Source organism: Uranotaenia lowii, chromosome 1 (assembly GCF_029784155.1).
Source record: "Uranotaenia lowii strain MFRU-FL chromosome 1, ASM2978415v1, whole genome shotgun sequence".
Lineage (NCBI taxonomy): Eukaryota > Metazoa > Arthropoda > Insecta > Diptera > Culicidae > Uranotaenia > Uranotaenia lowii.
The window spans coordinates 100,387,289-100,411,172 of NC_073691.1; the positions used below are offsets into that span (position 1 = coordinate 100,387,289).

The 23,884-nt window shown below is 40.0% G+C and overlaps 2 long non-coding RNA genes across 3 annotated transcripts; one reads left to right on the forward strand and one right to left on the reverse strand.

Annotated features, from left to right (window-relative positions):
* The first annotated feature begins 1,137 nt into the window (after positions 1-1,137).
* Positions 1,138-4,019, forward strand: LOC129739904 (uncharacterized). Its single transcript, XR_008736008.1, has 3 exons — positions 1,138-1,294; positions 2,114-2,323; positions 3,351-4,019. It is a non-coding gene; the product is annotated as an uncharacterized LOC129739904 (long non-coding RNA).
* Positions 4,020-12,991: 8,972 nt separating this feature from the next.
* LOC129739358 (uncharacterized) lies at positions 12,992-15,855 on the reverse strand. Of its 2 annotated transcripts, XR_008735834.1 has the most exons (5): positions 15,097-15,855; positions 14,921-15,030; positions 14,044-14,869; positions 13,818-13,987; positions 12,992-13,647 (listed from the first exon to the last, which is right to left on the reverse strand). It is a non-coding gene; the product is annotated as an uncharacterized LOC129739358 (long non-coding RNA). The 2 variants fall into 2 exon arrangements; XR_008735833.1 differs by having other exon boundaries at positions 12,992-13,987.
* Between the last annotated feature and the right edge of the window lie 8,029 nt (positions 15,856-23,884).

The window sequence follows — 23,884 nt, forward strand, 5'->3', positions numbered from 1 at the left end:
GCGTCAGTTTGTACGCAAAATGGTTTGCTGAAGTCGGGGTTGGCCATTACCGGAGCTGTAATTAGTCGCTCCTTGATGGCTTGGAAAGCTCCTTCTGCTGCGTCGTTCCACTGCACCTTCTTGGGCTTGTTTTTCAACAAGTCCGTGAGAGGTGCAGTGAGTTCGCTGAAGTTTGAGATGAACCTACGGTAGTAGTTTGCCATACCGAGGAATCTACGAAGGGATCTTACCGAGTTGGGCACCTCAAATCCCAAGATCGCTTGAATACGATCTGGGTTTGGGCGAAGTCCTTCTCTGGACAAGATATATCCCAAATACGGTAGTTCATGGCAGCAGAAGTTTGATTTTTTTAATGTTAATAAATAAATTCGCCTTACGCAACCGACTCGCAAGCTCACGCAGTTTCGAAATGTGGTCTTCAAATGTCGCGCTGACCACTACAATGTCATCCAGATACACGAAAATGTACGGCTCCAGTGCCCCATGACCGAGAGTTCGATCCATGACCTTGCTCAAGCTTGCCGGACTGTTTGCTAAACCGTATGCGAGTCGCCGGAAATGGAACAAGCCTCGTCCGGGTACTGAAAAAGCCGTAAATTTCCGTGAATCTGGATGGAGCGGTATCTGCAGGAAAGTCTGGGAAAGATCTATCGTAGATAAATATTTAAACTTTCCCAGATGGCTCAGAATTCTATTCTGATGTGGGAGGGGGTACGCGTCTCGTTTGGTGCGTTCGTTTAATTTCCTCGCATCCAAACAGAGTCGAACCTCATCGCTGTCTCGTTTTGATACAGGGACGATCGGAAGAGACCAGTCGGACTCCGACGGTTCGATGATGTCCTCCGCCAACATTTTGTCGACGGCAAGATGAATCTTGCGTTGGATTTCCGGGCTCCAGGGGTATGGGTTCTTTCTAACCGGTTCTGAATGGATGAACTCATCCTTGAGTTCGATCCTATGCTCCAACAGCTTTGTTTCTCCAAACTTGCCTGGACCTGCCACAAGAAACATCTTCTTGACATCATCCAACTGCCTCTTTTGATCGTCACTTAATCTTTCCTCATCTTCCTCCAGATTTGTACCAGCTTCGCTATCCAGTGACTCTACGGATTCCTGCAGAGTTGGACGTATCCCGAACTTCCGCCAGAAATCGTAGCCCAGGATGCATCGCCGGTTCAAATCTGGGGCGACAAGGATGGACAACAATCTGGTGACCCCATTGAAGGTGACCGGGATATCTACGGCCCCTATGACCTCCAGATGTTGGCCTCCAGCTGTTGAGAGTTTGATATTGGTGGGTATTATTTTCAGTTTTAATAATTTGATCAGCTTCCTACTTCCTATTCCTAAAATTGTTCTGGAGGCCCCACTATCTAGAAGGCCCACGACAGAAATCCCCATCAGTTCGACTTTCGCAAATGGTCGAGAATCGTTATCGAGGTTGACGAGCAATGTTGCAATCTCGAAATTCTCTTTAACGTCTTCTCCCACTTGCGAATAGCCTAGCTGGTAAAGAATTTCTTTCGGACAACTTGCCTCTAGATGGTGAGGTCCAGCTTGGTTTTCTAAAAGACTGCCCGGCCTTACTGGGCAGTCTTTGCCACGTTTTTTGATTGGCAGTAAGGGCATTCTTTAGCGAAAAATGCCGGAAATCCACACCGCGCACAGAAGCAGTTCATTTCCTTGTCACAGTCCATGAACCCATGACCTTCCACGTGACAGTTAAGGCAGACATCCCGCCGAGGCGGAATGTAAGCGTTAACAATCCGTTGCAGGACATTGGTTCCACTGGGACCCGGAACTGAACTCCTCTGTGTCGGTGCGATTTCAGTTTTCGCTTTTTCTCTCTCCCTGTTATCATTTTTCCCGTCTCTTGGAATAAAGAGAGGCTTATCGGAGTTCTTGTGGAAAATCCGGATTCCTTCCGGCTTCGACGATTGACCTCTGTCCCTATTTTGGCCAGAGTTTTGCCATCTGCTTTCTTTGGACCTGACAGAATGATTTTGGCTCACTTCTTCGACCTGAGCTGACCTACCCACAAAACGACTGTCCTTCCTGGAGTACAACTGCCAGTTTATTGAGTCAAAACGCTTACCGAAATCTTTCATTTTAGGAATCGAGTTGACGTTTGCGGCTAACATGGCGATTCGACAGTCCTCGCGGGTGTTCCGGAACAGCAAATCGAACCGACGTTTTTCGTCCCACGGAATGGAAAGACTACGGAAGATCCGCACCATGTCCAGGTAGTAGTCTTGGAATTTCTCCCTGGCTCCCTGTCGACGGTTACAAGCCTGCCGTTCGTAAACGTAGTCCATGTCGACAGGTAAGAACTCGTTCTTTAGTTCCGCGACTAACTCGTCCCAGCTGTGGATTCTTCCGTAGCTGCTCACCTCCATGTACCAGGCTCTGGCTTTGTCAGTGAACAGGTGATGAGCGAACTTCAGAAGTTCGACCTGCGTGAATCCTTCCGATCGGGCGTTGAATTCAACCTCCTTCACGAATTCGTTCAGCCTCCTTCCGTTGTCCATTCCGTCATACTTGACGGACCACTTATGGACTGGGAATCGTTTGTCCTGCAAACGGTGACCGTTGAGCACCGGATCTGCCTTCCTTTCCTGCTCTCTTGGCCTCGAACTTCCCATTGAGCTGTTTCGATCCTTTAGCCATTCTAAGAAGTCCTTCGGTTGGTCTCCTTCCGAATTCTTCTTCCGGTTCTGGTTATTGTCCCTGAGAGTGCTGTTCGAAGGCTTCTTTGAGTTCTTCTTTTTATTGTTAATTTTTGTTTCTAAAGCCTGAACACGCTTCATCATCTGGGACATAACCGTCAAAATCTGTTTGCATTCGGCTGCCAGATCTGACTCGTCATCGGAGTCGTCCGAGCCATCATTACCAGTCGCTTCATCATCTCCGTCGTTCTCATGCTCAACCCTTTTTTCCGGTTCGTCCACGTTAACGACCTCATTTTGTGTTTCGCGATCACTATTTTGCGCGATCTGTTCACGAGCTTGATTTATGCTACCATTTATATAAGCTAAATCTGCCTCCCGGACTTCTGGAAGGTGAGAGGTGAACGAAAAGAACACTCTGAACAGTCTAAGACATTCGCCAGCAATCGAGGCCAGAGATTCCAAATCCTTTTCCGAAGTGGTTTGGTTTTTCAACCGCTCCATTCGAAAAAGGATATGAAGAATCCTAGTCTTGAAGCTCTGCTCAGGTGCTTTTTTCGCTCTCCTGCCCTCCAGAAAGCCGGAAATAGAATAGAGCTTATCCTGGCACACCGCTAGTTCTTCCTCAACCGAATCACTAACGAATTCATGAACCACATTAAATTTATTTTTTTCGCTTTTCAGGTCGATACGCAACAACCGCTCGCACTGGCTACGCGTCATGCTCGCATCGAACGGGATTTTCCGGATGTTAAGCTCAACGCTGGGTTCAACGCATGGTACTGCGAGAGAAGGTGTGACATCTCCATAGTTTTAATATCACAGGTGAATAAAATTTACTTTGAATTTACTAATTTTCCTAATTACGCTCCACAATTTTTAAATCTAAGCTAAAAAGTACAAAAATAAGCTTTAACAAAAATTTACCCAATCACAAACGATACAGTACAATGCGACTAGAATAAAACGTTTGGGTAGTGGGTTACAAAACTATAATAAATTAAAATTTTCAAATTTGACTATTAAGTTTAAGAAACGTAAGCACAGACAAAACAGTTTAAAAAAACGACAATCAAAATCGAATAGCAAAAGTTGACTAGCAATAAGATGAGGGGAATAAAATTGATTGGGATTGGGTTCTTGTTTGAATTCTCTTTTCCACCCCCCACCGAGAAAGAAAATTTTCCGGATTTCCGAGAAAATTTTATCTTCGACCTAAAATGTTTTTCAAAACGTTTTCAACTAGTTGGTTACTATTCGAAATTTCTTTGGATGTCCAAGACCCCTCGAATCGGAAACAAATCGAATTCGAACTGGTTGTTTCCCACTAGGTGTAGTGTGTTAAGGCAAATTTTCAAGAGGTTCTGGGCGTTTTCCCAGAGACCCAAGCAGAAGTGGCTTCAGAAAAAAGTGTCTGCCGAGCGTATCCAAATCGCAAAAGCAACTTTTACGTTATGGGCGCCAAGTATAACAAATGTGTTCGGCTAGCGGGTTCAGCGGTGCTGAAACTCCCCTATATATGCCTCAGGGTCGGCTTAAGCTAAGGCCCTTATTCTGCACCGCGCATGAGCTGACGATTGTCACCTCACCTCGAGTCACCGTGACATTTGTCACCTTATTCCCGGAGTCGTTGTGGGTAAAGTGACAGAGGTTCACTCTAGGTGAGTGACCGAATGAACACATCTGTCAAAATGGTAGAATTTTGCTGGTGTTGTTTGGATTTTGCTCTCGCTTCGGATTTTCCGAAGTAAGTTTTTAGAATTTCGGGTTAGAATTGTAACACGGAGTTAGCTCAGTGGGTGGGGATTTGGGAAAGGTAAACAAGAGGGAACTCAGGGTCGTTTTATGATGCAACGCGACACTTTCTTTCCGCGGAACTCGCAGCAGAGGAATCCAATGGGAATCGAACCAACCAGGGTCGTAAGCATGGGTGATTACCTCTCATGCTAGCAACCAGTCCAAACGATGAGAAATGTTAAAACCGAGGCGGGCAAAGCATATAATTTCGTGAATGGAAATGTTAAGAGGGAAGGATTGAAAGAACGATTTTCGATAAGGTGTAAAATAACAAAGTATTCCAGTAAAGTATTTTACCTGATTTCAAATTTTACATAATGTGGGGGGTTTTATTTACATAGTTTTTCAGGGGTGACGTCACATATAAGGCATACTTGCGGTTAGATTTTGTGCACGGAATTTATCAGGAACTACTAGCGGCAGCTGGATCGGCGGACAACGACGATTGATTGGAACCATATGGGGACATCGGTTCCCATATTATGTTGATTTTTCCACCAGCAATCCGGAATTCACAGCAGACTCTATCCGGCGTCCCGGAAGAGCCTGCAAGTTGCGATTTGTGATTCCGGCCTTGTTGTACCGGATGATCTTTCCGATACCCTCGTAATAGCCCGACAAGGTTATGTTTTAGCCTTGCCTTCGTCGTTAACCTCGTAATGGCCCAAACTAGGTTATCAAGCGGTCCTAGCGCCACCGGATGGCCACAGCCAAAAGCCTTCCGACAAGGTTATGTTGTGTGGTCTTTCTGTCTGGTTGATTTTGGATGTTAGACGTCGCCGTGTGGTTGCAGTTCACGAATAGCTGGTGAATAAGCCGACAAAACAAGAAAAGGCCCTCTTGGACCTGCCAAACAGGGTTTTAATACCAGTGACTTAAGATTTTACACAGCCCACGTGGTTTACAATTTTTGTTTTTGTTGTTAAATTAATTACCTTTTCTTTGTGGTGGTTTTTGTTGAGTTTGTCTTCACGATATTTGTTCTTTTTATAATTTCTAAATCTATAACAAATTAACATTTACATTTTAACACGTGCTTTGCTATCTACGTACACATTTTGTTTTTATTTACTAACCGTACTTATATATTTTTTTAACCGCGCACCGTACTACTGTTTGTGTTTTTGTAATACGTTTTTATTTTGTACTTTTAGCTCTAGAATAGATAGGAATAATTTAATTACTTTACACCACAACATTTTAAACAAACTAAATTACTTGAACTACACACGACGCACACTTCTTACTCCTAACGAGATCACAGACAGAAAGAACATGCTTTGCATTGCCGATATTCGATAGACCTTGATTTTTGGCCGACGCCCATACATACGGCAAATTTACATGGTGCGTCGTTCTCTGGGTGCCCACACTTCCCCATGACGGCCCTGGTTGAGCACGACGCCCCTGGATTTCTCTGAGAAAGAGAGTGCCTGTGCGGGATGACAGATGATTTGGGTGAAGTGGGGTGAAGTTAGCCATTCTGTTTGCAGGATTTGTTTTTGTTTTTCCTTAAGGGACAGGGATGAACTGATTTTGTGGCGGAGCCACACAAAAACATGTAACCGACGGTTACATTACCCCATCGTCCCTTCTCAAAATGAATGAACTTTCATTCATTTTGTTATGAGGGAGATGAATGCAACAGTCCATTTGAAATAATTTATTTTGATCTGATCAAAAGAATATTTCTTTACTATGGTGTCTTTTTAAACGAAGTACCTATATCTCAATCATCACTAGATTGGAACAGTATCGTTTGTTTCAGTGTAGCACTTTTACTGACGGTCACTCACGACAACGTCAAGTTACTGAGTGTTTTGTTGACGGTCACTCACGACAAACGTCAATAACAAAGAGTTCAATGTAAACATTGGAGCTGGTATTGTTGATCAATCTTCGGGAAAATATTCTGTTCATATTTCACGGTAAGTATTCTCACAAAGCTTATTATTGGCAAATTTTAGTAAATTAATCAGTTATTCTATCTCTTTTCTATTTCAGCTAAAATTGCGGAAAGAAGAAGTCCGGAAGAAGCAGAAATTTAACGAAGCAGATGATCCGTTCAGCTGGAGATTTGCTTCAACATATCCGAATCGTTGGATAACAAAAGTTGGGCAATCTTGCGGTTGTTTTTCGATGTGCCTTTTTCTATATTTCTCATCACAAGGACCGCGGTTCCAGGGACGGAAGAAAAACGACAACAATCAGTTTCAGGTAGGTTTTATGTATCGTCACATTTGATGAATAGATACTTTGTAATATTCTTATTTTTTTCTTGTAGGTGGTGAATCTCAAGTCGGTCACGGAGAAGAACCAAGTTAACTTCCCGGAAAAGCGAGTCATCATTTTTATGCTAGTTGCATTTGCATGGGTCCATTGATGGATAATAAATGGGACCCTAGGTGAAAATTAAACCGTGGAAAATATTTCATTCCTAAAAATGTAAGTGTTCCAATTTATTTATGTATTTTGAGATTTAAATTCCAAATAAATTACTTTAAAAAGTTTGTATGATTCTCTCTTTTTCCAATCCGAAATTCCTTCAAAGCAAATTTACCAATTTTAATAGTTCTAACTACATTAGAAAGTCAAATCCAATTCTTATATCAGGAAAAAAAATTCGAAAGTTCGAAACGTGAAGCAGTTTGGGACATATTCAATTATGACGACGTTCATTTTCTTGATCGGATCTTTCATAATGTATTTTAATTCTTGTTTTTTTTTCGAATTAGAGAATTGATGTAGGCTTGAGGCTCAAACAATGACAAATTTCAAATCCATGCAGAAAGTATTAGAAATATCTGGAGAAAACAATCAAAATTATAATAATTATATACTGACTCTTCACAACTAAATTGTTCGTTGTGGAAGAAACTAATTGTTCTGCTTAGATCTTAAAACTGCGGGAAAACATCCATAATTCCACAACTAAAGATTTTTCACTTCCTAGGGGGGTGAAGAAAATAAGAACTATATACAAAAGTTTAGAGAAAAAGTGGCTTTTAATTTGCCAATCCAACTGGTAAATACCGATTCAAAACTATAACATTTTCACAATTTCTTATTCTACATATTCACAAAATTTTAATAATAGTAACTAGTAATAAATTAAAGCAAAAAACAAAAATATAATAAATTCTGGTGATTCTGGATTCTAATACAATTCTGGTGCATTCTTGTGTGGTGTTCTTAGAATCATCTTCAAATTTCCACAGATATTTTGCCTCAAACTTAGCATGTTTAACATGCACTGAAATGGTTTGAACTTATTGAACAATTTGTACAAAAATTCATCTATGTCCGTGTAGTGTTTTTCACTTTTTGATTCAATTTTTAAACTCATTTCCGTTCTTATTTATTTGCATTCCAATTCTGAAAACAAAAAGAAAATATTAGTAAATTTTTCAAGAAATAACAGGGGAAACATTATTCCATTATTGGTAGATTTTTTCTAATCAGCGGCAAAGGGAAAAGCTTCAGAGTTTTCTGAAGTTCCATCAAGGCCCAAAATTTTGATTTTCAAAATTGTTTGCATGATGTAAAAGTCCTCAACTCCAACTCAAAAACTTATGGTTATCGGATTAACAATCGTTAGGAGAACGATCCAATAGGCTAACAGGAACTGTTACTATTCCTCCCTCCGGGAAAATGTACCGTTGCTAAATTTTTTTTTGCGGGCGCCAATTGTAACACGGAGTTAGCTCAGTGGGTGGGGATTTGGGAAAGGTAAACAAGAGGGAACTCAGGGTCGTTTTATGATGCAACGCGACACTTTCTTTCCGCGGAACTCGCAGCAGAGGAATCCAATGGGAATCGAACCAACCAGGGTCGTAAGCATGGGTGATTACCTCTCATGCTAGCAACCAGTCCAAACGATGAGAAATGTTAAAACCGAGGCGGGCAAAGCATATAATTTCGTGAATGGAAATGTTAAGAGGGAAGGATTGAAAGAACGATTTTCGATAAGGTGTAAAATAACAAAGTATTCCAGTAAAGTATTTTACCTGATTTCAAATTTTACATAATGTGGGGGGTTTTATTTACATAGTTTTTCAGGGGTGACGTCACATATAAGGCATACTTGCGGTTAGATTTTGTGCACGGAATTTATCAGGAACTACTAGCGGCAGCTGGATCGGCGGACAACGACGATTGATTGGAACCATATGGGGACATCGGTTCCCATATTATGTTGATTTTTCCACCAGCAATCCGGAATTCACAGCAGACTCTATCCGGCGTCCCGGAAGAGCCTGCAAGTTGCGATTTGTGATTCCGGCCTTGTTGTACCGGATGATCTTTCCGATACCCTCGTAATAGCCCGACAAGGTTATGTTTTAGCCTTGCCTTCGTCGTTAACCTCGTAATGGCCCAAACTAGGTTATCAAGCGGTCCTAGCGCCACCGGATGGCCACAGCCAAAAGCCTTCCGACAAGGTTATGTTGTGTGGTCTTTCTGTCTGGTTGATTTTGGATGTTAGACGTCGCCGTGTGGTTGCAGTTCACGAATAGCTGGTGAATAAGCCGACAAAACAAGAAAAGGCCCTCTTGGACCTGCCAAACAGGGTTTTAATACCAGTGACTTAAGATTTTACACAGCCCACGTGGTTTACAATTTTTGTTTTTGTTGTTAAATTAATTACCTTTTCTTTGTGGTGGTTTTTGTTGAGTTTGTCTTCACGATATTTGTTCTTTTTATAATTTCTAAATCTATAACAAATTAACATTTACATTTTAACACGTGCTTTGCTATCTACGTACACATTTTGTTTTTATTTACTAACCGTACTTATATATTTTTTTAACCGCGCACCGTACTACTGTTTGTGTTTTTGTAATACGTTTTTATTTTGTACTTTTAGCTCTAGAATAGATAGGAATAATTTAATTACTTTACACCACAACATTTTAAACAAACTAAATTACTTGAACTACACACGACGCACACTTCTTACTCCTAACGAGATCACAGACAGAAAGAACATGCTTTGCATTGCCGATATTCGATAGACCTTGATTTTTGGCCGACGCCCATACATACGGCAAATTTACATGGTGCGTCGTTCTCTGGGTGCCCACACTTCCCCATGACGGCCCTGGTTGAGCACGACGCCCCTGGATTTCTCTGAGAAAGAGAGTGCCTGTGCGGGATGACAGATGATTTGGGTGAAGTGGGGTGAAGTTAGCCATTCTGTTTGCAGGATTTGTTTTTGTTTTTCCTTAAGGGACAGGGATGAACTGATTTTGTGGCGGAGCCACACAAAAACATGTAACCGACGGTTACAGAATTTCGGTTCGAAAATGGCCATCATCGGATGGTACGGTTACAGCAAGCTGCTTCAGGAAGAAAAACGGACGATTTGTGCGACGTAAGTGGAAATTTCGTTCATCAAAGCTAAGTTCGGATCTGGGTCATATTGCCGGGGAAAAAAAAATCAGATGCCGACGGCTGCTGCTCCAAAAACCCAGCGCACAAAAAGGCGGTGTTTGTTAAACATTCCCAAAGGTTTATCAGGTATGTAAAATAATTTGTGTTTTGTACCTGAAACTGTTCGATCATCCCAGAGAAGTTAAGTTTTTTTTTTCGTTTTCAGTAATGGCGAATGCTGCCGGTCTATATATTTTCCTCAACTGAAGTTACCCCCGTGGCATGCCGGAAGTTGTTTCGCCTGCCAGATAGGGGATCATGGAATGCCGAGCATTTATCGAAACCAACGAAATAGCAGCAGCAGCATCAGATTCAAACGACAAATTTCGGTCACATAAACCTAAATCCGGTTTCTTTGCATAGCATATTATAAAAAAGTGAAAATAAAATTAAAAGTACTATTATATTTGAATTCCAAAGTTTTCGTCATTTCATCGTTTTAACGGTTCGAAAAACAAACTTCAATTAAATCTGAATTTTAGATTTCATTAGAAGATCATACTTTCCATTCAGTATTCCAATCCAAATTACATATTTGAGATAGCAATGAAAAAGTTTCAATATATTTAAAAATCATATTTGCTAATAAATTTGCTTAATTTTATTTCCAAAACTATCATTCATTAGTATAATTAACCATTTAGAGCCTAACATTGTGATTTACATAAATTCTCGATTAAATTTCTATCTCGTCACCACCTGAAAAGGTACCGACAATTGTCACCTAAAATCGTCACCCGAATGCGACGATTCTCACCCACGGTGACTACGAGAATAGGGTAAGAACTCACAAAGTTCATCCGAAGTGACGTTCCTCACCTAAACCGACTGCTGGAATAGAGTGACTTGGGTGACTCTACTATCGTCACGTCACTCGAGGCGCAGAATAAGGGCCTAAGAGACGATTCGGCTAGCCAAGAAAACACTTTATTTACTTCGAAACCTCCCACGTTTTATTTCTACCCCTTTTGCCTTCAGGTTATGGTTATGCGCACACTAGGGACTACGTCCCACTCCCTTATGCTACCTCCTACCTCGTGACACGTAGTGATTGCACCACATTGTGTCTCGCCTTCCTGGGTAGACCAACCTCTCTGCTCCGCAACAGGGATGCCGCTCGGTGATAGATGCAGGTGCCTGACGGGTTGTTTCCAACACGCACTATGCTGGCTTCGGGTTGTACACTCAGAAAAATACTCTTATATATGCCATAAGATTCTCTTATGAAGTGGCGCCATAAGAAAAACCATTGAAATTCATAAGATTGTCTTATGACGCGAATGAATTCTGAAATGAACACCTACTCCAATAAGAAATTTTCGCATTTCATAAGAAGGTCTTATGGAAACATGAAATGTCACGTTTGGTGAAAATAATTCAAGAAATTTGATGTTTAAAACTTTAATTTTATTATTCGGCCGACTTATTTCAAATTATATCACTATCAGCAGCACATCAACACTCGATACCAATAAAGTTATTCGGTAGCAACCGGTCCATTCATAAAATTATTTTAGTCGGTGGTCAGCATGCTGAAAAGTAAACAAAAAAAGTACTTGAGTAAATAATTGTTTTCAACGTTTACAAAAAAATGATTTTCTACTCAAACTTACGATTTAGAAGATCGAAATCACATTTAACTATTACAAAAACTTATAACTCCACAACTAGAGAGTCCTTTGTATGACGATGAAAAACAGACTAATAAAGTGAATGTGTTCATTATTTTTCACAATGCCGCTTCTTGTGTTTTTCATAAGAACTTCTTATGAAAATAGAAAGAATTTCATAAGACTCTTATGAAAACCAATTTTGCACTCTAAAAAGCGGTTCATAAGACGCATCTTATAAAAAATATAATAAAAATTTGCCTGAGTGTAGGTTCCCACGGTAGCGGCCGGAGTTGAGTGTAGGTCGCCGGCTTCAGTAGGTAGGTTGTGAACCAGCGTGTCTATGGCTCGTGTGAAGCGCAGTTGGCTTTATTAATTATCGCTGCGGTGTAATGGCGGCCTGCAGCGATGGCGGTTTCTAGTCAACACCTTGCCACAACGAGCCGAACCTCGGATCAAGGTAAAACCTCGGGGTCCTGTTAGGAAATCGGGATGGGGTTTTAATATGGCGTTGACGAACGGTGGTCACTGTTGCTACGGGGCTTAGGGTAAGAATTACCTGGATATCCACTTAAACTTGAACTTCCGGAATTTGATATTTTCACTACAAGTAAATAACTTGCGCCTTTGTGTGCTGGCGTTTTGGCTTATCGTAGCGAAATGGCCGATTTTCGGCAGTTCTTTGACCCCGTAGCCGCGTCAAGTTTGACATCACCGTTCTTTCGCCCCATCCCGATACTTGATTCGCTTCGCCTTTTTCGCCGTATTACTCCACTGCCATCTGGTAGTGAAGTTCCACAACTCCTGTTGTTCGGCGTTGACGTGCAGGGTGGTGCTTAGGGGTTCTGGGGCGACTTCGACGCAGGGCGGCTTCTCCACAAATAAAACGTCTTCTTGGCACATTTAACGGTATCGCGAACAAGAGATCAACTACCACTGACACTACTAACCGAGCACTTGTTACACTCCTGCAAAAATTTCCGGAAACGTGACTTGACTGGATCAGGTGATATTGGGAAAATTGCCGGCTCCGCTTCTTCGGAGGAACCAAGGCTAGATAGTAGGTTCCCGCATGGAGCAGTATCATACAATAACGATACCCATTATCTTCTTCCCAAGACACCCAAAAGATTCCCCTTATAGTTTTGGATTATTAAAGAACGATTATACGAATCGTTTTTTCATGGAATGGAATCGTTTAGACACGAATAACGATACAGGGAACGGGTTGTTAAGTAAATAAACGATTCATTTTTTTGGCTTTTTTCTTTTCCAAAACAGCCGTGGCCCGGGTCATACGATACGCGTAATCTTTACTTTATGATCTTTTTAGAAAAAAATGACGATAGTACGTATCTTTAAACAATAATAAAAAGACAAAAAATAATCTAGGCGGGACGATTCGTGGTATGATTGGTAATTGATAGAAATATAAATAAAAATTTAAAATATTTGTATTTTTTTAAATTTTATTATAATAGTCATTTTTTAATTCTACATTCTTATTTCCTTTCGTTTCATAAGTAGTAAATATTTTAAAATTTGGTTTACATTTGAAAACTTCATAAGATGCAAACGTGCATGATTAGATCGGCCTAGAAAACTCGTTTGCATTATTTATACGTTCATAAACTGTTCCTGCAATGTTTTACATAAACTTTTAGTAATGTTTGGAAATTTAAACTGTACTTCCTAGTCATTTTTTTATCTATCAATTTCCAAAAACATTTTAAAGAGAACTGATACATATCACTATTTAGTATACCAATTAAAAAAACAACGGAACAATAAATTCAAATGTTGGACAAACAACATTGGATATTAATTTGTCTACGGATTTTGATTAAGAAATTAGAAATTAAATTAATTAGAAAATTATCTTCCAAACATGAATTGAACATCCTGATATCTTAAATTAATTCTGATTTTGAATTCAACTATTTTGTTTTCCTCTTATTATAGACTTTACCACGTTTGTGGCGTTCGTGTCTCTTGAATTCAACTATGAAACGAAAAATTGCAATTGCTCTTATGAAAAACACAAATTAATTTTTAACATTTATGTTCTAACACTTTTCACTTTTTGATGATTCAAGTTTGTTTACATCGAGGTGATTGCAGATGGAGATGATGGATGATAAAGACTAGAACGAGTAAAAATTGTTTAAAAATAGTTACGTATATGAAGAATGGAAGAGAAAGGTAGCCCCAAATGGCTCACGCTTTAAACGACTTGGGCAGTGATTTGGCCACCGGTGGTTTACCCTCCTTCGAAGTTGCAGCTAGCAAAACGTCAACTGTCCAACAAAATTACCTCGTGGGAGCTGGTTCTTTTAATGTAGAAAACATAGATAGGTATGATCAATTCTACTCAGACTATTGACCATTATCCGTACGTTTTCTCTTTTGGTAAACTCATGTCCTGTAACGCCTGGATGTCCGACATCGTTACGAGATACTGAAAACCAGATCCGAATGCTGAACCTAAAAACAAAATAATTTAAGCAATAACTATAAATGTGCACATTTAGTAATCCTACAGGCAATATGGTTCCTTCCGAGCTGGAACCTGTGGTGCGAGTGCGGTTCTGAAGAAAGCTGATGTTTTTTAAAGTCTTCAAGCGACCGGCGTGCAAATTATATTCCGCGATTTTCTTTCGGCCGAAATGGAACCATCGGACTAACATCCGGAACAAACAATCATAACCTGCTACCTCCGCCATTGATATTTCGCTGCTTGAAGCACCTGCTTCTCAGGTACTGTGATCCCAGGTGCATAGGAATGTTTTCTGGGGACATAGTTTTCTCTACCGATCGATGTAGTTTGAGCACGCATTTTTCATTGTGATTCACGGGTTTTAACATTCAAAAAACACTTCTTTTAAAAAATTTTTTGCTTGGTCCTAAAATGATGCAATAACGTCGAGAAGTTGAGACACACTGACGCTCACTCGAGACACACTACATTCATATGCGCAAAAATATCAATTTTTTTAAGATCATTAATCGTATCTTTCAGAAATTCTTTTTTATCGTTCGCAGCAAGGGCACCATCAGCAAAGTCGCAAAACGAATCGGGACGATTAATGTAATCAGAACCAAATAATTTAGACGATTAGGTGAACGGTATTAGATTATGCGGGATATTATTTCAAACGGCTACCAGCACAAAATTTATCTCGGCCTTGATTTGAGCCTACGGTTCCGTATTTTCTTCTTGCTTAGGTCAAATTTCAGAGTTATTTTTCAGCGGATGCTTTTAAACTCGAGAATCGGGACCATCTTCAACTTCCGTGTGTTTTCTTTTTCTTCGACATATTTATACAGTGCATGTTACAGGTTCCTCCCAGTCTAACTTATCTTGCTCTGAAAAAAATGGAAATGAGCATAAAATATGAAGTGAAAAGCCAGACTTACCCAACGTAAAAGACGGTTTAGAAGACCTGGCACATAATCGGAGTCGGTTGCTTCCATGGATCTTCCCGAAAAATTTGATCCCCTGGTTTTGGTTTAAACAAGTCCAGCACCTATGGAGATATGTTGTAATTTGTGGGAAAAGTACATAATTGTATTAAATAAAACGCCAGACTTACCCAATAACGTCGCATGAGGCGGTGAAGATCCGACAAATTACCGGGGCCGGTTCCTGCCGACCGATTTCGTTGCTTGTTTTTCTTACGGGAGGCCTGCTTAAGCCGTGAAACAATAATTATTTGGCCTTTTTCCGAAATAATTTGACCTCCTGGGTGCATATCCTGCAACTGTAGGGCCATTTTGACCGTTTACTGTCAACTCCAGACTGGCTTTTCCTTTCTTTAGGTTCCCCGAGCGCACCAGTATCGGTTCCGTCGCGTCGACTTTTAAAAACGTTGTAAGTTTTGTTTCTTCTTTTTTCTTCTAGTGACGACACATGATACACTCAGGTACAGATATACTCAATATGGTTTTTGAGATCATTCAACTTATCTTCCATAAATAATTTTTATCAATTCTAGCAAAGACGCATTAAGAATCGAAAAATTTGTGAAAAATAAAAGTATTAAAGGACGATAATACAAATATTCACCATACATGTAATCAGAACAGAATCGTTCTGAAGATTCAGTGTACAGTTTTTGATTATGCGGGTTTTCTTTTGGGAGGGGCACTGGTCGATTCCATTTCTCGCATTTCAACCACTATAAAAGCTTCGTTTCTCGAATTTTTCACCAATATTACAAATTTAAGAAAATTTTCCTGTCAACAAAATTGTCTGCTTTCTTCGCCCACAGCCTACCAAGATCCTTTATTTAGCCAAATTTATTCTGATAAGAAAGTGCATAGCGTCAGGCAGAATACTGCGTTATCTTTGTTGTAACGAAAGTAAACGACATATAAACATCTTTAGAAAAGAAATTTTTCAATAGATGTCGGTAGTGATTCGTTTAATACGAAGTTTTTTTTTTTTGGTATTCTTGCTTCCTGGCTTAGGGATGTTCTCTTTTTTTTATTATTAGTATCATTATTTCAACTTTGATGCTTGTACTTTCTAAATTTTCATTCGAGCTTTTTCTAGGAAACTAAGAATTTCTCTTAGTTTATCTTCATCAAAATTTTGAATCATTTCGAGAAGATAGTTGTTTCCGTCCCACGTTACTGGTGTCACAGGTCCACAAACGTCACTGTGAACGACTTCGAGGGGTCGACTCGCACGCTTTTCGATACGGCTGTGGAATGGCTCACGGGATTGTTTACCAACAATACAGGCTTCACACAACAATTTCACAGAGCCGTCCGCGACGTTCTCTACCGACAAGCCTTCCACCATTTTCTTCGAAACTAGTTTCGCAAGATTATCACTACCGAGATGGCCAAACCTTTGGTGCCACAGCTCGAGTTTCTTGCTCACTTTGCCACTTATCATCGCACTTTCACTTGAGTTCACTTGTTTACATTCAAAGTCCATACAGTACAACTTGCCAAATTGGCAACCAGTGGCCACTGTCTCAGGCCGATGACATAGGCCGATGACATAGTGAGTGCGATGCGATGCGAATCAGTGGAAAATTTACGGACGCAGCCTACGCGAACTCGAGCGGCGGAACAAATTGATATCTGCTTCGCCGCGTTGAGTATGTCAGGTTTAAGCGATTCACATACATTTTCATCAAATGTGGTTCACCGCATTGAATCGCATTCACCGCATCGCATCGCATCGTATTCACTATGTCATCGGCCATAGTGAGTGCGATGCGATGCGAATTGGCGGAAAATTTACGGACGCAGCCTACGCGAACTCGAGCGGCGGAACAAATTGACATCTCCTTCGCCGCGTTGAGTATGTCAGGTTTAAGCGATTCACATACATTTTCATCAAATGTGGTTCATCGCATTGAATCGCATTCACCGCATCGCATCGCATCGTATTCACTATGTCATCGGCCTCACCATCGGTCTCTACTGCTATACACTCTCTGTAGAAAATCACTTTCCTCCCAGATCTCTCCAATCGCCTTAGCGACAGAAAATTTAACGCCAGATCAGTAATGTATAAAACATCTTCCATGGTGATCACAATCTTTTGGCCATTCACCACTGCTTGTACGACGACACGACCTTTCTTGTGTGCGCGCAACATAACCCCACTTTTCGCGGTCTGAATCACTATCGTTGGACATATGCTCAGACGCGTCACTGTCGAGGTACCACTCCGATTGCCTATTCACACTGGCAGCAGCGAATTCCACGCCGGCTGCAACAAAACTCACTGTTTTTGCACTCACATGTGCCTTTTGCACCGAACTTTTATTTTCGTGCCTTTTTGCACCACTATTCTTCGGACACTGCGCCCTCTTGTGGCCAAAACCGTGGCAACCTTTATCTTCGGTTTCTGTTTTCCAGAAAACGCGGCCTCTTCTTTTTCCGCTTCCGGCCGTTGGCCTCTTCGCTTGGCCTCCACATCCAGGTACTTTCTTCGTACAAGATCCAGCGTCAAAATGTCAGACACAGCCTCCATGGCCGTCGTCACGGCGTCATACGATTCCGGCATCGTAAGCATGAGGTGACAGATTACATCTTCCTCCTCCATGCATGCGCCAGCACCTTTTATCTCCCGCACCGGATAAAATGAGAAAATGGAGATCGAAGCGGAGAAAATGGTCCTGCAAACTATCACCACAGAGAACCAGAGAACGGGCCCCGAACAAATATGTGTCGAATCCGTGTGTAAGAATTTGAATCGTCGGCCATTTTAAAACCGTTAAAATTAGCCTAAAAACAGCACCATCTAGTGGCTCTTAGCTAAGTGACTCAGCTGTTGTTGTCAATTTTTTTGTCAACAGTTGAGAACACTCAGAACATAAATAACCCAAAATTTACTTCCAGGTCGCACCAAAACAGAGTTCAGCTACACAGAAAAAAAATCTGAATCCTATGTGTAGGTATTATTTTTTATGTGTACACTGAACGTCCATCAAGTAATTTTAACCCTATTTTCAACAATCGTATTTCAATCACAATGATAAACATAAAACGATACATAAGGAGTAAAAATTATTTTCATCGTACAAGAATTCAACTGATATCGTAAAAAATGCGACTTAAATCGGCGATAGATTGCCAATTCGTATAGGAGTTCATAACACCTCGCTTAAAGTATCACTTAAACATTCATTCGATGTCGAATTGCTTCATATCGTACCTCCTATAAAGTGTGACTTAAGTTGTCAATCGATGTTCAAATCTCTGAGCATCACATAAGACTGCAACACACCTCGCATGAAGGGTGACTTAAATCGCCAATAGATCGTCGGATTGATTCAAATCGTAAAAAGGCTCTAAACACATCGTATAAAGTGGGATTCTAAATGTCAAAGCGCCCGGAATCGTAAATCGACTCGTTTAAAGTAACGTACAACAAATCATTAACGCAACATAAAGTACCAAAGCTTATCACACATCGTAATACGATCTTATATGATGCTGTTGAAGTCGTAAATCGTAAAATGATCAAAATATGTACGTATATCGCCTCCACTTTTGGTAGGTATAAGCTTTTTTCCAACGTGTTATACGATGATTATTGTCAACATAGATGTACGTATATCTTTTGAAATACCTACCAAATTGTTGGCTGGGCAGGGTTTTTGTTTAAATCAGCGCCGGCGACATTCATTGACGATATATCATGTTGACCAGACGTCTAACAAACATCTTCCAAGTATCGGTACCAGACAACAGCAAGGGCTGTCGACTACCAAAGTGTTTGTTGAATTGATATGATTTTTTTTTACCATTTCTGTCAAGATTGTAAACTACCAGCGTTAAAGCTTCAGTTATCAATATTATTAAATCGCGATATACAAAAACTTTCGATAAAAACTGCCGGGGATAAACACGTGAGATGAATTTCTAATTGGCTAATTGTGATGTCTAATGAACTAATTGTGTATTTCGATCAAAATTCATGAGGATAAGCTCAAAGCTCAAGCACAAAAGATGGTTCATTTTGTATTGTACTTTTGTATATTGTAAGTACCGTAATCCGGGGTAATATTGATCACTTTTTTTAATATTTTTCGATTATTTTTTCTGTTAAGGGGAATGTGGCATGTTTCATATTTTTAAAACCAGTACTGGACTCCTATGAACGTAAAACATGGTTGCAGAAACTTAATAGACTATTTTAAATTTGATATAAAAATCGATTTCGTCTTTGTTCAGAATTTGGTGCTTTGGGGTAATATTGATCAGTTTCCATTTTGACGGTTTTAACGAAATTTCTTGATCATAAAGGATACAAAACACCTCCATAATTGTTTACAAACTCTAATTTATCAATTTTACTTTGCTTTTTAACATTTTCTTCTAAAAACATTTATAATCGAAAAAAAACAATGATGCTGCATACATTAAAGGGCAAAAATTATAACAATTGCTAAATAGTTTCAGCTTCAAAATATAATGAAATTTTACCTTCACACATTCCCCTTGGCCCTCCCATTATTTCCATTTTCATTTTTTCTCCAAAGTTACACGGAGAAAAAAGACGACAGTTGTTCCAATCATTTCAGCTTGTTATACCAATTATCGAAATGCATTCAACTACTTATATAATAGATTCAACTACATACTTCTAATTGTCCTTACGCAATCAACTATCAATATAATGCATTCAACTGTATGATTTATTTTATGCATTCAACTATAAATACAATAGATTCAACTACAAACTGCTTGTTGACACGGCCTAAGGTTGTCAGTTAACGATACGTAGTATTGCCACAAGAAATTGTAGAAACGTCAAATTCGGTATAAGGAAGAAGTTATAAAAAAAGATAGAGATAGATCGAGAAAACGTGGACACGAAAGTCACGGTGATTTATGAAAATTATTACGTTAATTGATTTATAATAGTGCTATTTATACCTGCCTAACAAAAAGGTTTCTCAAACCCTACCAATCGATATTTAAAAGATCGATATTTGGTATTCGGTTAGAATCGTCTGTGTAGAAGAGGTTGAAAAATCAACAGCTACCTACAAAATTATTAGAAAATTCGTGAGAAAGCTCAACAAGTATAGTGCTATCGTAAGTTACGACGGATAATTTATCAGCGAATCGTTAAAATGAATACTATTTAGTGCTATTTACTACAGGTATAAATCACAAAAATACTTTGTTCGAGCGAGGTTAGGTAGTTAACAAAAACACCCAATTAGAACCATTTGGAAATCTTGAAGGCTCTCCAAATTCTTCCCGGACACGGATTGTAAGTAAACATGAAAAATTAACCTTTGTCAGCTGTACTTGAAGATTTACTCGGTACATTTAGATAAAAAGAGCCAAGAAGTTATATGGAAAAGATCTCACTTCAATAGCACAGAGCGAGGCAAATACTAATTAATTGTAAGTACTAAACATTACACTTAGATTCAGAACGTCATTTGATTGTACTTCCAAAAATATATTTCAGCTTGAGCTGTCACAACTGCTACAAGAATAGTTTTTTGTCACGCGTAAATCCGAAAAAATACACCTGAACAAACTCAAGAATTAATTATTCGGATCTTACAATGGAAGGTGCTATTGGTGGATCTGATTACACATTGACCCCCTGCGTCACCTGTGGATCTGCTTCTAACCAAAATGAGGGCATGATCTGCTGCAACGGATGTGATGGCTGGTTCCACTTTCGGTGCGTTGGGGTTACGGAGTCGGTCAAAAAGCAAAAAAAATGGTTCTGCCCTGCTGAGCTATGTCAGCAAATGTTTTCAAAATATTTGAAGAAACAAGAATCCACCGCTGCCGCTCGAAAAGCAGCTATTGCCAAGAAAACAGAAGGATCTGAGAGATCTAGTGCAAAATCTGACCGTCACTCTAGTTCCTCAGATGAAACCAAACGCAAAGCAAATACTTGTGAACAAATAGCCAGGATGAAAAAGTTAGAATCAGATCGTCTTTTGGAAATTGAGCGTCAAGATTTTGAAATCAAACTGAAAGAACGACAGTTTGCTATTGAAAGAGAACTACGGGCACGCGAAAGGGAGTTAGAGCAAAAAATGTTGGAAAAAGTTCTTGAAGAAAAGAAAGCTAATGTTGATCAGTTGAAGAAGATGCGAAGTTCGTATCAAGAACAAATTGATGAAATCGACAAGGAACTAGCGGAATTGACCGTACATACGAAGAACGCCGTCTCTCCTAATTCACATAGCAGAAAAACCTCTACACCTCCACTCAAAGCCAACATTTCAGAAGCAAGAAAACCGATTTCTGGTTTAAGTAAATTTAGCAAACACTCGAAAATGGTAGTGCATGAAATAAACGATGGTGACCTTAGCGAAACTTCTTCAGTTGATTCGTCTACAGGATCTGACTCGGACTCAGAAGTAGAAAGCATTTCAGACAACCACAGCTTGATGCAAACAGTCAGACCAACTAAAGCTCAATTGGCAAATCGAAATGGACTCACTCGTAAATTGCCACAATTCTCCGGTAAAGCTGAAGAATGGCCGCTGTTCATTAGTAGCTTTGTATCGTCTACTGAAGCTTGCGGGTACAATCACGTAGAAAATCTGGTCCGTCTACAGGAGAGCTTGAAGGGTGCAGCTTTGGAAAATGTTCGAGGTCATCTTCTGTTTCCAAAGTTGGTTCCTAAAGTCATCAAAAAGCTCCGTCAGCTTTATGGAAGACCCGAACAGCTGCTGCAACATTATGTTGAAAATGTACGAAAATTACAAAACCCCAGAGCAGACAAGCTTGCCACTTACATTCCCTTCGGAAATGCTGTTGAACAACTCTGTGAGCATCTCGAAGCAGCAGAGCTGTCTTCACACTTAATTAATCCGATGCTCATACAGAATCTCGTCGATAAACTTCCAGCTAATGACAAGAGGGAATGGGTCCGCTATAAGAGACGAAAGTCAAACGTAAATCTCAGAACGTTTTCAAAGTTCCTATCAAGCATCGTTGCTGAAGCCTGCGAAGCAAACGCCGATGTTGAATTGTCATCAGAAAACAGAATATCCACAAAATCCAAAGGTATAGGAGCCCTATACAGTCACAATTACGAAGATAACAACGATCAAGGGTATCATCCTCAAAAACCTTGCAGAGTTTGCGGCCGTACGGATCACCGATTACGCTTTTGTGACGATTTCAGCAAACTATCAAAAGAACAACGTTTCGAAATAGCAGACAGATGGAAACTGTGCCATGTCTGCCTCAACGAGCACGGCAGACTGCCTTGTAGGTTCAATAAAATCCGTTGCAATGTAGGAGAATGCCGTGAGCGACACCACCCGTTACTTCATCCATCAAACGAAACTGTGGCGATCAACACTCACTTTCCAAAGTGCTCAGCTCGAATTATGTTTCGCATGATTCCAGTTGTCTTGAAGTTTGGTTGTCGGACCGTTCGCACCATTGCCTTCCTCGATGATGGAGCCTCTGTTACTCTATTAGAAAAATCATTGGCTAACAAACTGTCTCTACACAGTAAACGAAAATTACCGAGTTCGGTAATTTTTTTTACAGAAACACTTCTGTAATTCGGATATTTTCGGTAATTGATCAACTTGACGTCTTGTTTTTAACGAGCCTCGTTAATCAGCTATCCACCTACCGAACTTCGTTCATTTATATGTAAACAAATCTCTTCGCAATTAGTTTTCGGTAAAAAAACACCGAAAACTGTAAAGTAAAACTGAAAACTGCCGCTGTCAAGACAAACGTCAAAATGCGTTTGTCTTTTTCTGGCATTTTTTACATTTTCCTTCGCTCTCTTGCAGTCGTAATAAATGGCCTCAACTTTGATCGTGTGATCGAGCGAGAAGCTGAAAAACTCGTAGCCATTTTTTAAAGTTTGGGTTTCGCGTGTGTGGTGTTGTAAAAAATTCAAACAAAACACATTTCACCCCGTTTCCATTCGGAGCCTTATCTTGAGGTAGGGGAGGTTTGGCCAGTTTAGCGGCTCATTCCGGTCCACATTTTGTCAGCTGCGAAGGGGCAGCAGGTCCCAACAAGAAGACCTACGCCGATAGCTCGCCGAGCGACAGCAGCAGCAGCTCCGAGGAGTACGGTAATAAAGTCAAAGTCTTTAATATTTGTGGTTCCATTGGAGCAGCAGGAAAATACTGTTCCGCCGGTGGGGAAGTGGATTGCCAAGGAAGCTTCGGGAACACCGTTCCAAGGAATCAAATTCCTTTCTGAACAGGAAGAGGTAAAAGTTTAGTTACATTTGTTCCGTGTCGAAATTTTATTGTAACGATTTTCTCTTATTTCTACAGAGGCAATCCGAGCTCGATGACGATCAAAATGAAAATCCGAAGAGTTTTAAAAGGCAATAAAAAAAATGTTTTAAACTAACTCGGTTTTTCGCTCAAGGCGCCTTCTGGAAATGCCGGTAATATTTACCGAAAACTGTCAAATTTTCGGTAATTTCTTCCGAAAACCATAAATCGTATGGTAATTTTAGGTAATGATGCGCTGTGTGCACACATAGCGGGATGATTCGATTCGAGCACAGTGTATGCATCATAAGCTAAAATTATCAAACGTTTTTTGGTTGCATGTATCATACACAGTAAACGAAAATTACCGAGTTCGGTAATTTTTTTAACCGAAATCCTAACATGTGTAAATCGTTAAACTGTTCGGTAAAAAATAAACGAACATCGGTAAATGAAGAGTCTATTTACCGATGTTCGTTAATTTTTTACCGAAAAAATTACCGAACAGTTTAACGATTTACACATGTTAGGATTTCGGTAAAAAAATTACCGAACTCGGTAATTTTCGTTTACTGTGTAAGCTGAAAGTGCCGAACATTTTACGGGTATCAGTAAAAATTACCGAAAATTTTACAGTTTTCGTTAAATATTACCGGTATGTCGGTAAAAATTA